We start from the raw sequence: 18,766 nt of genomic DNA, 5'->3' as shown, positions 1-18,766 counted from the left end.
CATGATATTTGTGCTGCAGTTCTATTTTATCTTTGGGTGGAAGAGTAGCTGCTGAGTTTTTTTGCATGGTTTTATTTGTCTGTTTATATTGTGTTTTATCATTCTCCTCTGTACTTTCTCTGTCATACCCCTAATGTACAATAATATTACTATGGCAAAAATTATTGCGATAGAAGACAACAAATATTGTCGCTGGGTCAAGAAGGAAATCAAAATACAGAGACATACCCAGGGGACTACAAACCGGGATCAGGGGCTGAGGAAGACCACTAGTCCAAACTGTCAGGTATGAAAACAAATTCAACTTTGGTCTAAAAAAGAATCACTTAAAATAAATAATTGGAAGACCAAATGGACCTCATTGGACTGGAATCTAACAGTTTCTTTTTTGCAGTTTAACATGAAAGCATGTATTTATTGTTGTATTTGTGCAATGACCACCAGCACAGTATTCCTGTGGCAGTTATGAGTGATTTAAAGAAGCCTAGGTTCAGAAAGACAATTTTTGAATTTAGTTTTGATATTGCTGCGTTTGCCAAGGTCACCTTGCCCAGATGATGAATACAAGCCTGTTCTGTCATTTTTACTATAGACCTGTTAGAATTGGCTATAGACTTCTTTCTTTTCTTTTTCTTTTTGTCACAGGGCTTTAGACAGGACAAAGAGAAGCTGCAATCATATTCAAAGCATTCTATTATCTCATGGAGAATCAAGTATCTGTTTAAGAAGGAAGAAAGTATCTCCCACATGATTTGTTGGCAGGTCTCTCACGAATTACAGGAAACAGGAAATCTCTTATGGGAAAGTCCCAACCAGTGACACACCTCCAGGGTGATCTTATAAATACAGAAAGCAGTCAGGAGTCACTGTTTGAAGGGCGTGTGAACTCAACAATCATGGCTTTTCTACCTGAAGAAGATTTGATATGTGTTCCATTTGTCAGGAAATCTTTCAAGAGCCTGTGGTTTTGACCTGCAGCCACAGCTTCTGTCAAGACTGTCTGAAGAGATGGTGGAAAGAGAAGCCCACACAAGAGTGTCCTTTTTGTAAGAGAAGATCATCCAAGAGTGATCCACCACGGAATTTATCTCTGAGAAACCTGTGTGAGGCATATGCAAAGCATAAGAAAAAGGCTCCAGAATCAGAGGAGCACATGTGCCCACTGCACTCAGAAAGACTGAGACTGTTCTGTCTGTCTGACCTGCAGCCTGTGTGTGTGGTGTGTCGAGACTCGAATGCACACAGCCGTCACAAGTTTAAACCCATTGATGAAGCAACAAAAGATCTAAAAAACAAGTTGGAGGTGTTTTTGGATCCTTTAAAAGCACAACTGGAGACTATGGAACAATATAAAGAAAACTGTGAATTAAGTTTGATTCACATTCAGGCCAAGGCACGTGAAATGGCAAATCTGATTGAGAAAGAGTTTATCAAACTGCATGACTTTCTTTCAGAACAACAGGAGTCAAGGATGAAGGTTCTGAAGGTGGAAGAGGAGCAGAAGACTCAGAGCATGAAGGACAAGATTTCTGCTGTGAACAAAGATATAGAAGTTCTGTTAGAAACCATCAGGACCACAGAAGAGCAGCTGAGAGCTGCAGACATCTCCTTCCTGCTCAACTATAAAGCAACAACAGAGAGAGTGCAGCGCTGCCCCCTGCAGGAAGAACCACAGCTGGGCACAGGAGCTCTGATAGACCAGGCTAAACATGTTGGAAACTTATCTTATGACATCTGGAACAAGATGAAGAGACTGGTGCAGTTTTCTTCAGTCATACTGGATCCTAACACAGCTCACCCAGAACTCATTCTATCCACTGATCTGAGGAGTTTTACAGCTGGGGAAGAGCAGAAGCTTCCAAAAATACCTGAAAGAGTAAGAGTTCTTGATTATAAAATGGTTCGTGGTTCTGTTGGCTTTGAACAGTGGCTCTCACAGCTGGGATGTAGATGTAGGAGACAGTGATGAATGGGGATTGGATTAGTGACACATTCTGCTTATTATATCTCACAAGATAATGACTATATTCCTGATGATGCTGGATGGTGGTCACTTGAATTTGAGGATGAATGAATATTCTGCATTTAACATTGACAAGAAAAAGGAATCTGTCATCAAACTGAAGTATAATCCCAGGAGAATCCGAGTTCATCTCGAGTGTGACAAACGCAAACTGACCTTTTACGACGCTGACACAAACAGTCGCCTGCACAGCTTCTCTCAGCTCTACCGCCAGAAACTCTTTCCAATGTTCACAACCTCCAAGTCGATGTCCATCCTGCCTCAGAAAATATGATTAGTGTGGTGTAAATGTTAATCCAATGTGTATTTAGATGTTTGACACGCAGGGCTGGGTTTATGTTTTAAGAATACGTGTGTTTTTGTTGTTAAGTTGAATTTTAACTCTGTTATTTTCTTTCTTGAATTTGAAAATAAAGGCTACAACTAAAACAGTCAGTTAATGGTACAGCTGTCAGTCCAGTGAGTGTATCTTCTTATTATAGACTCAGATGGTTGATTGTGCTTTGTAAGAATGAAGATGTACTGGACTCAAATCCCTGTGAACCAATGTCACACTAAACAGAAGATTCAGCTTTAACCCATCAGCTTCTTTCTTTTCACAGCACAAAACTTCTCTGTAACATGTTAAAGTTGGGCAGTGTAGACAGGAGCAGTTTCATGTATGTACTTGTCCCCTTTGATCAAAGTCTAATTAAACTTTTAAACCTTTTGCTGGATGGTTGGTTGGTTTTGACTTTTATTGTTGGGTTGAACCTGCTAAAACTAAAATAGACCGAACATAATGGCTCTGCTCTGGACAGAGGAGATCTCCACACACGGCCTGAAAGACCTCAAGCAAACTCTGTCCAGACGAGAGTGACGAGACCCAGGAATCTTCACTGGTGTCTGAGAGTAAGTTTAATAATAAAACAGTTTTGGACAATAGCTGTTTATTTAATGGGAAAATGCTCTGATTCGATTAGTTTTTTTGGAAATGCCGCAGTGTAATAGCCTGATTCATCTGCAGGTTTCACTTCATGGAAACCGTCTGACCTCGCAGCATTAGGATTCATTCGCACGAAGGAGGCAGGTACTTTTTTTATTTAACCAATCGCTGCTGTTTGGTCGTGACGTATGTAATGCGCCAAATCCTGTAGGAAGAAGGACAATAACGTCTTTCCCCTTGATAAAATTCACCAAACATTCTCTTTGTTCCGGCTTTAAATCCTCAGGAATCGTTGCCAACACAGAATGTCTGTCTTCGTCTACATCCATCTCGACTTTGTTTACTGTTGTGTTGTTCCACAAAAGTGACACAGACAGACGCCACCAGTTTAACGTCATGGCTTCACAGCTCACAACTGATTGGAATCTAACAAAGAAACTGTGTCACTGAGATTAAGTGGCTTTGATAAAGGTAAATGTTTGTAGCCCTGTAGACCAAACCCCAGCCCCATACCAGGAGTTGGGGTTTGGCTTCCCTGGTGTCTTTGCCGATGTTCGTCTGTGCTGTGCTCATGTACTGATCCACGTGCTCTCTGATATTAGTCATGATGATGCCTGACATGAGCTTCTATGTTGTGGAGAGACAGGTTATACGCTGACAGTTTAATGGGACTCTTTGAGGAATCCTTCAGGATCAGGTTCGTTCACCTGTTCAGTCATTCAGGGTCCCATCCTTTAGCAGCTGGTTCTTTTGTTCTGCCCAGGCGCTCGTGGAGTGCAGTGAGTTACTTTAGCCAGTTTGTGTAAATCATGTCAGGGCCTGGTGCTGTCCAGTTTTTCATACCTGAGACTCTTTCCTGGATGTTTGCCTCTGTGACAGTGACTGGATTCAGTTCAGGGAGGCTGCTGTGGAGCCACCAGCCACTGTGCACCAGCTCTGCACAATTTACACAAGAAACACATTTTTTCCAACATTTTAAACAAAATAAAGGCGTTTTCCTAAATTTGCTTTTTGTCTAATTATAATTTCAGTGTACATTAGAGGAGTTTTGACCCAGTGTACAATACGGCTCCTACGAAACCCTTGGGTCTGGTCAAGTGGTAACGGAGGGAAACAGGGGCAGATTTTTGACATTCAAATGTCTCTTATTCAGAAACTAGAGGAACTATTGAAATAAGTAAAGTATCAGAATGTAGGAAAGAGTTACACTCCAACAGGGTCAAGTTAAACCTGTGAGATTCTTTCAAGTTGTTGACAAAAAATTTTAAAAACTCATGTCGGTAACGGAGGGAATGAAATATGCAGCACTTTTTGGGCAATAAATCCAAACAGTGATAACTCTTGGTTCTCACTTACATATCCTTAACAAACTGGTTTGAATATTTGCTTCATATAGTTTTCTACCATATGGTACAAGATTAGGTTGAAAAACCTCTTACTTTTTGACTCATGAGATTTTTTATTAAGAAAGGTCATGGTAACGGAGGGAAAAGTAACGGAGGGAAAATTGTACAAACAAGTAGAAGGTGCAGGATTTTACATCATTTGTCGCTTTTTTCTTCTGAATACTTTAATATTACTTCAAAATGAAAGGAAACTATTTCTATAAAATACGTCAGTCCTTCCAAGCAAATTTTTATCATTTTACATACTTTTTTTTTGTTGAAAAATCATGCACCTTCATCAACAGTTCAAAGATGGAATAACACAAGATATGATGAAATACATCCATTTATTTTCATTATTTGCAGGTCTTTGAAATTTGGGAAATAATTTTTGTTCCATGTTTCATACATGGTCTGTTTAAAACATATGGAACTTTAGAATCAAAAATGGTACAGAAAAAAGGTCAACAGTTTCATAAACTAAAGTACATATGTATCTGTTCAATACATTTTTATATCAGATGAAATAACTTGAATTTTTGGCCTTGTTGTTTACTTCTGCTTGACCGGGCCCATGTATGTATGCATGTATGTATGTATGTATGTATAAGTATTAGTTAATATAATTGAATTTGACTGATTTATTTTTATTCTGAAATGAGACTGAATGATAAAGAGCACCACATTTTGAGGATCATGAAGGTGAGTTATGGTGGTGTCTCTCTCCCCTCATAAACCAGTTGCTGGGTGACAGTCCAAACATGAGTACACACATGCCTCTGGACCCTCCGTGTGCACGTACAGCCCCGCTCCGTCTCACCACGACACGCTCAAGTCACCAAGGTGCTTTTTCTTTCTAATATTACGCAATACAACCTCCAGACACGTTTAAATATATGTGGTGATTCAATACGTAAACAGATTCCACTTGCTTTTTTTAGTACGCAAGCCAATCCTGTTTATAGTTATGATAATACAAACTAATATATATATGTTATCGAACACCGTAGTTTCCCATAATGCATCTGTGTCCGTCATCGTTCATCCTTAAAGGGCCCGTATGACACTATTTTCTGATCTGTCGTTTCCTCGTCACAAACAGACCTGGAGTTGTGTTTTGTTTCATTCACACACGTTTAACGCACAAACTCTGCACATTTACGCTGAGTTCTTCTCTCAAACTGAAACTGCTCCACCTTGTGATGTCATGTGGTGATACAGGAAGTGCTCCACTGTGTTTTTAAACTCCATATATGTTCACTACGTCACATTTGGATCATTTCAGTTCTGGAATGGTCAATCTCTGTACTAAACTAAATGTAAAAGGCAGTTGTTAACGTGAAAACTAACACTTCATGACATCGCAAAGTGGAACAGTGCGTTTTGAGCTTTGGAGATGTAGTAATAATAATACAAATCTTTTTTTATAAAGCACCAAGGTTTACAAAGTGCTGTACACGCAGTAAAGAACAATAAAAACAGCATCCAGAAAGTAAACAAAAACAGACAATGATGCAAACAATTCAATAGGAGAGTTTCAGCTGACGTCATTGTTATTAAAAGCCCGCGTTGCTGCTGGGAAATATTTTGGTCAGAGGCAAGAAACACGGTAGCGTCAAACACAGTGCGTAACCTCGCGTATTTATCCCCGATAATGGTAAATTCCTGCTGCATTATCGGATGCACAAATATGAATGAAAACACAACTTCAGCTCTGTTTTGGATGAAGTAACAACATTATAACATGATTTAAAGCTCACAAGAGTCCATTTTGCATAATATAGAACCTCTAATAACTTTGAACTCTGGTGAAGTGTGTAGTTGCGTCTACGCTAGAACCCCAAACACGTGGCATCAAAAGGAAAAGTCCGAAAGCAGATCCTGTCACCCACACTGCTGCGCTGGACTCTGCAAACCCGACCCGACCCTCTCCACATGAGTGACGGACACGTTCGCGGGTCAGTGTGTGCAGTGTCGGGGAGTAACAGATTACATGTACTGGAGTTATGTAATCAGAGTACAAATGATGAGTAACTGTATTCAGTTACAGTTACTGTTTCAGTGAGTGGTAATTGGATTACAGTTACTTTGTTCAAATAAATGGATTACACAGAGGGATTTTCCTGTTTTTGCATTTTGGGCTAAATCCATCCCCCTTTTTGGTAATTTCACTCATTGCCGGAAACTAAACTAGATCTAAACCAGGTCTAAACTAGAACTAAACCAGGTCTAAACTAGGACTAAACCAGCACTAAAACCAGGCCTAAACTAGATCTAAACTAGAGCTAAACCAGGTCTAAAACAGGTCTAAAACCAGGTCTAAACCAGGACTAAAACCAGGTCTAAACTAGATCTAAACCAGGTCTAAACCAGGACTAAACCAGCACTAAAACCAGGCCTAAACTAGATCTAAACTAGAGCTAAACCAGGTCTAAAACAGGTCTAAAACCAGGTCTAAACCAGGACTAAAACCAGGTCTAAACTAGATCTAAACCAGGTCTAAACCAGGACTAATACCAGGTCCAAACTAGTTATAAACTAGATCTAAACCAGGTCTAAAACAGGTCTAAAACCAGGTCTAAACCAGGACTAAAACCAGGTCTAAACTAGATCTAAACCAGGTCTAAACCAGGACTAAACCGGGACTAAAATCAGGTCTAAAACCAGGTCTAAACCAGGACTAAACCATCCTAGTCTTTGCTACTTTACAGCAAACCAAGTGATCTAAGTATTCATATTACGTTATTCACCTTAAGTAATTTAATGTAATACGTTACAAACTACATTTTGGGTTATATAATCTGTAATCTGTAGGGGATTACATTACATACATACAAGTCACCTTCACAACGCTGAGTGTGTGTGAATGACGTTAAACCGTAAATCAGAAAGTCTTTAAAGTGAAAGGCGAAACTGAACGACAACGGGAAGTCAAAGGTCCCGTTCCTACTACGAAGTCATTTTAGATCAGTTTTTGAAATTTACCATAAACAAAATTCAAAATAATGATGTATTTATTTCATACTGTATTATCAAGTACGAGAAAGAAGCACAACATGACTCTTTTAAAGTGTTTATGACAGATTCTGATGATTCTCTGATGATCCATATTAGTCACATCACTAAAACATCTTTTTTCCACCTTCGCAGTATCGCCCGTCTCCGCTCCTCCCTCTCTCAGCCCACCGCAGAAATACTCATTCATGCCTTCATCCCTCCAGACTCGACTACTGCAACAGCCTCCTGTTTGGTCTCCCCTCCACCCACCTCCAAAAACTGCAATACGTTCAGAACTCTTGCCGGCTCCCCGTGCAACACCGCATCCAGTACAAGGTTCTACTCATCACCTGCAAGTCCCTCCGTAACCTGGCCCCTTCCTCCGTCTGCACCGTCCCACCCGCCGCCTCAGATCAGCCCACACCGACCTCCTCACTCCCCTCGTCCGGACAAAGCACCAGGACCTTGGGGCACCGAGCCTTCGCCTTCGCCGCTGCTGCCCCCTCCCTCTGGAACTCACTCCCACAATCCATCAGGAACTCGGACTCACTGCGGCGCTTCAAATTACATCTAAAAACTCACCTGTTCGACCTGGCATCCCCCCCATGTTTCCCCGTTTTCTACAGTGTTACTCTTATTTGTTTGTAAAGCCAAAAGAGCGTCCAAAAAGCGCTTTATAAATCCGATGTATCATTATTATTATTGTTCTACCACAGGAGCCTTTCAGGAGCTCCTCTGCAGATCTAAACATCAGACTGTGTTCAGATGGAAACCAGAGCACCGGAGGAAAACGACCCAAACACAAGGTGCAAAGTGCCACGGACGGACCCCACACGGTGAGGGAATTGAACCCAAGACCCTGCTGTAAAGTGAGACCCAAATGTCTGTGAACCAACTCAGCATCACCACACCAGAACAACAAGACAATGTTTTAGCTTTTTATTTTATGTTTATTTATATATTTTTACTTATTTAACATGTTATTTATTTTATTGATACATTTATTTTCTTGGGATCAGTAAAGTATAGATCGATCTGTCCATAATCAGGTCACAATGTCCTGTTTTCCTGAGAAGAAAACACACGTCACTTATTTGAGACTAAAGTGTGTAGAAATATAGAAATGACACACTTCTTCAACACTTTACGAAGTTGTGACGTGTGAAGAATGAGACGTGAATCTCCCTGAGTTCAGATGGGAGTGATTGACAGGTGGACGAGCCAATCAGGAACCCACATGGTCCAGCTGCATCAAAACAAATATCATCATCATCATCATCATTTTTATTCTGGACTCATGGTCCATTTAAAAAACAGACAAGGACAGTGACAAAACAAAACAATAAACATCCATGTTTTTAAAAGAGCCGCACCAGAGTCTCCACATGTCGGACTGAACTTATTGCACTGAATCTCAAATTTGTGAGTGACATTATTATTTCATTGTGTGATTTGTTCAGTCTGCAGATTAAACTGTACATTAAAATTCTTAGTGCAGCTCGCAAAGTTTTCACTCGAGCTGTAACAAACGTTTCAGTCGCACTCGTCCATCGTGGCTCCTCAAAAGCAATAATATGTCTGCTTATGGAGAAAAAAGAAAAAGAAAGGCAGATTCACACAGCGGATTTCTGCAGAATCATTGAGTGAAGCACTGAACTAAATCTGAGATGTGTGTGATCCGTGCCTGCGACAGAGAAGGACCGAGGGTGATTCCAGAGACGCCCGTGATGAGCAATAGTTTTACGAGAATTCACGTGGAGCCCCCCAAGCACTTGGTGTCCAACACACTGAGCGTAACTATAGATCTACCTGCCATTTACATGTTACCTACCTATTTATCTGCTCTATCTAAAAAACAACAACAAAAAAAAACATATATATATTTATTTATTTATTTATAACACATGTCGGAATTGTGATACCAGAAAGTGTCGGGAATGTCGGAACACCAATACTAACTGAGATGTTGTAATACCGGCTTGTCTAAAGTTTGGGATGTCGGAATAAACGGCAAAAACTTGAGGTGGAACTCAGACATGTGTGAATGAAACAAAACTCCAGGTATGTGCGTAAAATCCCGCAGTCGGTCCAGGAAAAATCCACGACAAAATTTGCAATTTCAAGTTTATTTTTGTCAAAAACGTTTCGCAGCTCATTGTGAAAGAATTTCTGTGTTATTTTAAATATTATGAATCATTTAAAATCATAATCATTTGTAAAGTTATCAACAATTGCGTTTTAGGGTTTTTCCATATGTATATCATATGTCCTAGTTCAAGAACTCCTGACTCTTTAAGCTCAATCTACTGAGTCGCCCATGAGAAGACAGCTAAGGGTTTTTTCCCTCATGTGGTTAGCATAAGTTTTTGGGAGAAAACTGACCAAATTGTTTATCACCTGGAGCCTGTAATCAAGTGTGAAATGGGAGGGTGGTTTAGCCTAAAGATTGTTACCATGTGATCATTGTAACCATCGTGTGATATAACATAATGTACTGTATTGTTATCTGTGAAATGACTGCAATAAATACTGCTGTTGGGAGGAGAGCTGAGAGAGTAGAGAGGCTCAGCCAGTGGTATTGACAGGCTCTGACAGCTCTCTCTCCCTTGCGCAAGTGATTACTTTTAACTGTCTCGTTTTGGTGTGTCTTTATTTAATGTATTTTGATGTCTTAGGGTAAATTCCCTGACACTCATCCAAGCTTCTTCGGTTCAGTTCAGTTCACGAAGAAGCAGCTGAGAAACGTTTTTGACCAAAATAATCTTTGTCTAGTTGAATTTCTCCTTTGCCACAAACTCCAGGTCTGTTTTTGAGGAGGTAAGAGTATTCTAAACACGGCTTAAAGTTCACAAGAGTCCACTTTACGTAACATAGAACCTTTAAAAAAAAAACTGCTTTTAAAAATTCTGAGTGGACGTTGCTAAACTTGACTTAGGAAATTCCCCCGTGCTTTAAAATAACACATTGCCTCTGAGTGTGCAACAGCGCAGTCCCCTTTTCCTCCTGTAGATGGCGCCTCTCCTGAACCCGCCTGTGCTTTAAATAGTCCGTACCGTCGGCGTCTGGTGCAGGTATTTTGAGCGCGTTAGCATGTGCACAAACTATTTTCCCAGTCATGCTCGGATGTGAGGGCTAAATTAAGCGCGTTTTATTTTAGCCGCTGGGTCAGATACGAGCAGTGTGTGTGTCTGCGGTCGTGTAGCAACCCTCTGACGGGAAGTTTTTGGGGTATCAAAACATCACCTCGGCTCTCACTCCGGCGCGGCTCAGATCACGCCATTATTTCAGGTTCATGAGGCAGGTCGGACGGGAAAACACGCAGGAAAACAGGTGCACTCTGGCACTTCTCCGGTACAGCGTCCGTCAAACACTTTTCTCCATGATGTTACTTTTATTTATTACTTTGTCAGTATGGCATTAAACTATATCTTCATGGAGACGAAACCAAACCAAGTTACAGGTCAGATCTGCAGAGAGGCGACCCCGCTCACAGTCAGAATCTTGTTTTTCTAGGTATTTTTGAGCTTTAAAACCACCTGTAACTGAATAAATGTAAAGTACACAGCAAAAAACAAAATCTAGTCAAGTTCAGATGACTTGAATTAAGAAAGTTTTATCACGATTTGAGTAAATTTCACTTGACAAGTAAAATGATCTACCAGTGGAATAAGACTTTTTGTCCTTAAAATATGAAAATGCATCTTGCTGCACTTAAAATAAGAAAAACTACAACTTTTTGCACTGACTTGAAATAAGAAACAAAATCAAATGTTGCTTGAATTCATTTTACTTGTCAAAATGAATCTACTCAAATAAAGCTAAATGTTCTTAATTTACTGTATCTCTTGATGATCAGTAATAGCCCGATACAGAAATATTTTATATTAAAAATACAATCAATCAATGAATCTGTCCAGGGACGACAGGTGGAAATTAAGACTGGTGCCACAACCTGATGTACAAACATCTCTCCTGTTCAGGTTCATGTCAAAATAGTGCACTGTCCCTGTCTAAATAAATAAAATGAATCACTTTGACCAATCAGAGCGAGAGGAGAAGAGCGGAGCCGGAGTGAACGATCATAAAGTGTTTTTTACACAACAGAAGAATTTTGAGCGGAGAAAAAGTTTATGATCTAAAAACAGGTAAAAATGTACATTTTTGAAAGTTGTTGGTGCCCTGTCCGACAAACATGAGACGGTTTTGATTGCAGCCCCTTTTATATGTACACAAGTATTTTTAAAAATGGAAACATTTCCCTTTGTTTGTTTCCATCTTTTACACACAAACAGCAAATTCACCTCTGAAAACGAATCTTTCTAAAAACTCCAGCTGGAGTGAAGATTCTGCAAAACATGCAGGTAAAGTGAGATAAACAGAGTTTTAGGAGCTGATGCAACAAAAGTACAACCAGTGTTTCCCTTTTGCTCTGATGATGATGATGATGATGATGATGAAGCATCAGAGCAACAGTCACATTTCTTCAGGTGAAACACTTTTCATGTGTTTCGTTTTCACACAGTTGATGTTTCATATCCATGACCAGAGACTAATGAGTTCGGAGGTCAGTGATTTTACCACTTCTCTAACAGATCTGTGGAGAGGCGAGCTGCTCACTAATGCACGTTTTTCAAGGTATTTGTGAGTAAAATTTACAACTGTAATGAAATAAATGCATAGTTATGACGGCGCTCGATGGCGTATTTATGCAGGTCGATGTAAACGAAAACTTTTTTGAAAACGATGCTTTGTGTACAATGTTATTTTAGAAAACAGAGAGAGAGAAATATTTGTTTCTTAACATACACGGCTGTGTGTAAACGTAGTCTGTATTGCTCTCGAGGAGAAAAAATCCTTTCTCGGCCAGTACCGGCGAGTGTCACTACGGCAACTGGAGGCAGATACAAGCAGCAACACCCTCCGGTTATTTTAATAGATCCAGACTTGTTTCACAGATTTGTGCTCATACATTTGAGGACAGGAAGTACAAGAAAGGAGACAGTTGTGTTTGCTGAGCCTTTACACTTGTTAATGACTGGTCTAGTCTCTGGCAGAAATCACTTCCTTTTACACAAAGACAGATTGAGAGAAATCTTTCCACAATATAAATTTCCATCACACTTTTTTTTGTGTGTTTTGGTCATTTTTAAGCAGCTTTTTTGTAATTTACCCAAACAAATGTCAATGTATGTGTCTCTTTACTGTTGTCAGGGATCAAATTTGTCAAAAATCTGGATATCTGGAACATTTCTTTTATAAAACTGGGACAAATCAGTGGTTTTGGATTAATCTGCTGGGACAGGGGACACTGGGCTCAAAACTGGGGCTGTCCCGGGTAAACAGGGACGTCTGGTCACATTAGCTCTTTAAAATCTCCCAGTGGTTGTCTCTCTCTCTCTCTCTCTCTGTGTGGGTGTCTCCTTGTCCATTCGACGGTCCAGGCTCAGCTCGGGCCCACAGCTGTTGGAACGAGCTGACAACATTTAGAGAAACATGACCATAACGTGACCACGGACACATCGAGCCCAAAATAGAGCTGACCTCACCTCGCAGCAGCTGACGCGATGCAAATGAGCAGACTTCACACCGCGGCAGCACTCGGGTCCCCGGGAAACGCCGCCAAACAAACACCCGGATCACCTGTGAGGGTCAAAGGTCATTAAAGACGTTCTGTACCTCCTCCCGATCATGTGGACAGCTGTCGTTCATGTTTTTACAAAGGTTTTTAACGTGATGTCAGTTTTTTCTTACTATATTGAGGCTAAAAATGTAATTAAAGGAAAAAATGCACTTTGCGTCTTTGTACGTTTAAATGTCACATGGCCTCTCTCTCTCTCTCTGGACGTCCTTTCTTCGGCCGCTTTTGTGTGAGTCTGGGACATGAGAGCGTCTTACGTAAGCGAGCATTAGCGCAGGCTTGAAGAGTCAGGCCTGCAGCTAAGACGCTCTTATTGTAAACACAGATTAACATAACTCCACACAGAGGAGTCTGAAATAACTCCCAAAAGGGCAAATGTATGTACTCTATGTGTGTGTGTGTGTGTGTGTGTGTGTAAAGACATTAGAATGTGCAGAGGAGGCTCACTGTTATGTGATCAGCTGAGGTATAATACTCCCTACAACAGAAGCGCAATCAGACTGAACTGGACTAAACTGGACAAAACCAGCGCAGAGTCCTGAGGGTTCAGAGTCATACACAAATACACAAATACACAAATACACAAATACACAAATAGAAACAGAATGAACACAACAGAATGAACACACATCTAGATATGAGACTATGAGTTTAAATGAGACGATGAGGCAAAGTCACTGCAGCATAAAGTGCAGGATTTGTCCAGCACAATTATAATTCTCTGGTCAGTTCAGTGGCCCTGCAGTGTTTCTTACAGAATCAGCCTGAATGCACAAAGACTAAACACACTACACACACTACACACACTACACACACTACACACACTACACACACTACACACACTATACACACACTACACACACTACACACACTACACACACTACACACACTACACACACTACACACACACACACTACACACACACTACACACACTACACACCACACACTACACACACTACACACTACACACACTAAACACACTACACACACTACTACACACACTACACACACTACACACACTACACACACTACACACACTACACACACACACACTACACACACACTACACACACTACACACACTACACACACTACACACACACACACACACACTACACACACTACACACACTACACACACTACACACACACACACTACACACACTACACACACTACACACTACACACACTACACACACTACACACACTACACACTACACACACACACACTACACACACTACACACACACACTACACACACACACACACTACACACACTACACACACTACACACTACACACACTACACACACTACACACACTACACACACTACACACACACACACTACACACACTACACACACTACACTACACACACTACACACTACACACTATACACTACACACACTACACACTACACACACACACACTACACACACTACACACTACACACTACACACACACACTACACACACTACACACACTACACACACACACACTACACACACACACACTACACACACTACACACACTACACACACACACTACACACACACACTACACTACACACACTACACACACTACACACACTACACACACTACACACACTACACACACTACACACACTACACACACACACACACACACACTACACACACTACACACACACTACACACACTACACACACTACACACACTACACACACACACTACACACACACACTACACACACACACTACACACACTACACACACTACACACACTACACACACACACACTACACACACTACACACACTACACACACTACACACACTACACACACTACACACACTACACACACTACACACACTACACACACTACACACACACACACACTACACACACACACACACTACACACACTACACACTACACACACTACACACACTACACACACACACACTACACACACTACACACACACACACTACACACAGACACACACACACTACACACACTACACACACTACACACACACACTACACACACACACACTACACACACTACACACACTACACACACTACACACACACACACTACACACACACACACACACTACACACACACACACACTACACACACTACACACACACACACTACACACACTACACACACTACACACACTACACACACACACTACACACACTACACACACACACTACACACACTACACACACTACACACACACACTACACACACTACACACACTACACACACTACACACACTACACACACTACACACACTATACACACTACACACACACTACACACTACACACACTACACACACTACACACACTACACACTACACACACTACACACACTACACACACACACTACACACACACACACACTACACACACACTAAACACACTACACACACTACACACACTACACACACTACACACACTACACACACTACACACACTACACACACTACACACACTACACACACTGTAGAGACTATGGAGGTATAGAGTACAGAGCAGAGTCATACAGAAGTGATCTGTTGTATTATGATCTATCATCACTTCAGTGGAAAACCAGAGATGAAAAACTCTTATGTAATGTTCACATTTTGTGTAATAAAAGTCAGAACTGTGTGCTGTGGTCCAAGACAAGAAAAATATCTGATGAAAGGCTTTTTTTTGCCGAAACGTTATTTTGTTAATAAAATAGTATTTGGACATCCCAACCGAGTGCTATGCATTTTTTCACTCTGATCTGGCTACTCCTTGCATTCACCTCTGCAGAAATCTTGGTGTGCGTTTTCTGTTTTCCTTTTAATAAAAGTCAGAACATTGGTAAAAGTTAATATGAAACCTGCCTGAGCCCAGGCTCTAAAGGTCAAAGGGCACGACTGCTATAAACAGCAGTTTTCACATTGTTTCACACACCGTCCAAACTGGAGCCTCCTCATGTGAACAGGAGCCAACCGCTCGAACACGAGTCAAACCAAAGAAACTCACCACTGTGTTCAAATAAAAGCCCAAATATTTTATGACAGTTCTTATAAACCAGACCTGAGCATAGTCCAGCTCCCGGACACATACCCTTTGGTCGACTCTGACTGGATCCTTTAAGAAGCATACCTCATGCATGGACTAAAGCTGCACTGCTCTTATTTTAGGTGTTTTTTAATAACATTTCTTGTAAGACAAACTAACTTTTTCATTTCTTATTCATTACATAGACCATAATTTCTGGACAATATGCGCTACTTTTTTCTCACACTTTTAACCTTGTGGCTTATACAACGATGTGGCAAATTTATGGACAGATTATTTGTTTATGAACACAGCGGATGTAGGCGCAAGTTACAACATGGACACCTGCGACTTATAGACAAGTGCGGCCATTATATGCAGGGTTTTTTGTCCTTCAAAATTTAGTTGATGTGGCTTATATTCAAGTGCGCTCAGTAGTCGGGAAATGACAGCACTCTTACCAGCTTGTCCAAACAATACTATTTACTGCTTTTTAAAAAGAAATACAATTAATATTATGCAGAATTGAGCCTTCCATAATATTTTCTGTTTCTCATGTGGCCCCAAGGAAAAAAATAAGTGCTCACCCCTGTTATAAACCATGTGTCTGAGTTGTTGTTGTTGGGAAACTCTGTCACAAATCCACTCACGGGTCATGGATTCATTTCGTGTACTATAAGATCGAGCGGATGACACACTAGACACTGAAATGACCCAGAGTTTATATCGAAGATTCCAGATTCTCCTTTGACTCATTCATTGGGTCAGAGGCGAACTCGCTCCCCCTCCTCCCCCTCCTCCTCCGCTGGGCGTGTGTGAAAGCAGAGCCGTGGACAGCTGAGGTAACAGGCGTCCTGAAGAGTGAGAGATGAACCCGACCGGGGGCCCAGGGACGAGAGGAAAGAGGGAGGAGGGGAAAGAGGAGAGGAGGGGGCGGGACATTGTGCATTGTGTTAGGGCTACAAGATTAATCCATACATACACTACCGGTCAAAAGTTTTAGAACACACTCATTTTTCCAGTTATTTATTGCAATTCAGGTTGTGCAAGTCCAATGAAGAGCCTAAAATGGTCCAAAAGTAAAAACTGAACAGACAGAGGTTAAAAAAAAAGATAGAAGACACAAAACACAAGTCCAAGCTCTGCCAAAACGACCTCAGGAAAAAAGAACAAGATGGTAAAACTTGAAAACCTGGAGTGTCCAGTAGCACAGTGTCAAGACTTAAAGGTTGTATAGAGGCTTTGCACCGTCACGTGACCCTATAGCAACGGTAACTACGCCGCCATGACACCGGGCACAATATGTCATTGACTTCAGCAGCATCGCAGAAACATGGGCAGGTTTTGTTGTGTATTTGGTTGTTCTAGACGCTCTGAAAGGGATAAAACGAATCGTTTCTTCACTGTTCCTCTGGAAATGACTCATCAGGAGCTCAAACAAGGGAATTATCGAAAAAAAGATGGGAATTATGTCAAGAAAACATGAACCACGAAGAGATTTCCAACGGTACCATCAAGCCACACGAAGTTTCATCAAGGTATTTGCTATTTAAATTGTTTCATAGTTTATTTAATGAAAGAAGCACATTTACTGAACTAAAATTTCATTAATTTATCCAGGAAAACCCGCACTAGTTTACGATTCAACAAACCCACACTGGGCTCCTATGATCAACATGACGCCGAGTCTGTGAGCCGAACCTCGAAAGAATCGACCATGAAAAGATCCTCGCGAACGTTACAAAGATCCACTCACAAAAAGTGATTAATTCTAGAAGACAAAGTTGTGGATAAACAAGACAATAAAGAAAACATGGGTCCTACGACGAGTGACATGTTTATATGTGCGCTGGAAGATACAGTTTCTACTGCAAATGTTTTCTTTTTACATTTTAGTTCAGTAAATGTGCTTCTCTCATTAAATAAACTATGAAACAATTTAAATAGCAAATACCTTGATGAAAGTGACGTGAGTGTGTCTTGATGGGACCATTGGAAATCTCTTCGTGGTTTATGTTCTCTAGACATAACCTGTGTCTTTTTTTTCGATAATTCCCTTGTTTGATCCTGATGAGTCATTTCCAGAGGAACAGTGAAGAAATGATTCGTTTTATCTCTTTCAGAGCGTCTAGAACAACCAAATACACAACAAAACCTGCCCGTGTTTCTGCGATGCAGCTGAAGTCAATGACATAGTGTGTCCGGTGTCATGGCAACGTAAGTACCGTTGCAATAGGGGTCACGTGACGGTGCAAAGCCTCTACAGAGGATTTTTTAAGGGAAGAGAAATACAGCGACAGTCCTTCCTTGTGCATGTGTGACACCACCGTCCTCCTCCAGCTCCCTCAGTAGAAACATCTCCTCCCGCCTCTTTACTGGAGAAATCACGCTTGTTTACATCCAGTGCGTGTTCAGAATTACTGCTGAAGTGACCTGTCTTGAAATAATTTAGCGACAGACGTGTCATCAGTTTTTAGACCCTTCGTCTTCTTCAGTCGCGCCATCGCTGGAAGAAATCTCCAAGAATCACTCCAGTTTGTCTTCGCTCCTTTTCCCCTTCTCTTCTTCTTTCAGTGACCTCAAAAACGGACTTTCTTTTGCGGCGAACTGCTCGTGGATTCTCGTCCGCCATCGCAACAAACTTTGTGCAAAATGCGAGGAAGCGACAGTTTGAAAAAGCCTCTAAGCCTCTAAACCACGTAATCCCAGCGCACCGCGAGTCAGTTACACTAGAAACGTAGGGAGTTTGATTGACAACCTAACAGCCAATAGAAAAT

General features: G+C 41.1%; 1 pseudogene; it reads left to right on the top strand.

The window, feature by feature from the left end:
• The first annotated feature begins 896 nt into the window (after nucleotides 1-896).
• Nucleotides 897-2,342, top strand: LOC110159951 (zinc-binding protein A33-like; annotated as a pseudogene).
• Nucleotides 2,343-18,766: the final 16,424 nt, after the last annotated feature.

The sequence above is a fragment of the Boleophthalmus pectinirostris genome, unplaced genomic scaffold (genome assembly GCF_026225935.1).
Source record: "Boleophthalmus pectinirostris isolate CB_2022bp ecotype Guang Dong unplaced genomic scaffold, ASM2622593v1 HiC_scaffold_1, whole genome shotgun sequence".
Lineage (NCBI taxonomy): Eukaryota > Metazoa > Chordata > Actinopteri > Gobiiformes > Gobiidae > Boleophthalmus > Boleophthalmus pectinirostris.
The sequence above is the reverse complement of the archived record's forward strand: the minus strand, read 5'-3'. Positions and strand labels throughout refer to the sequence as shown.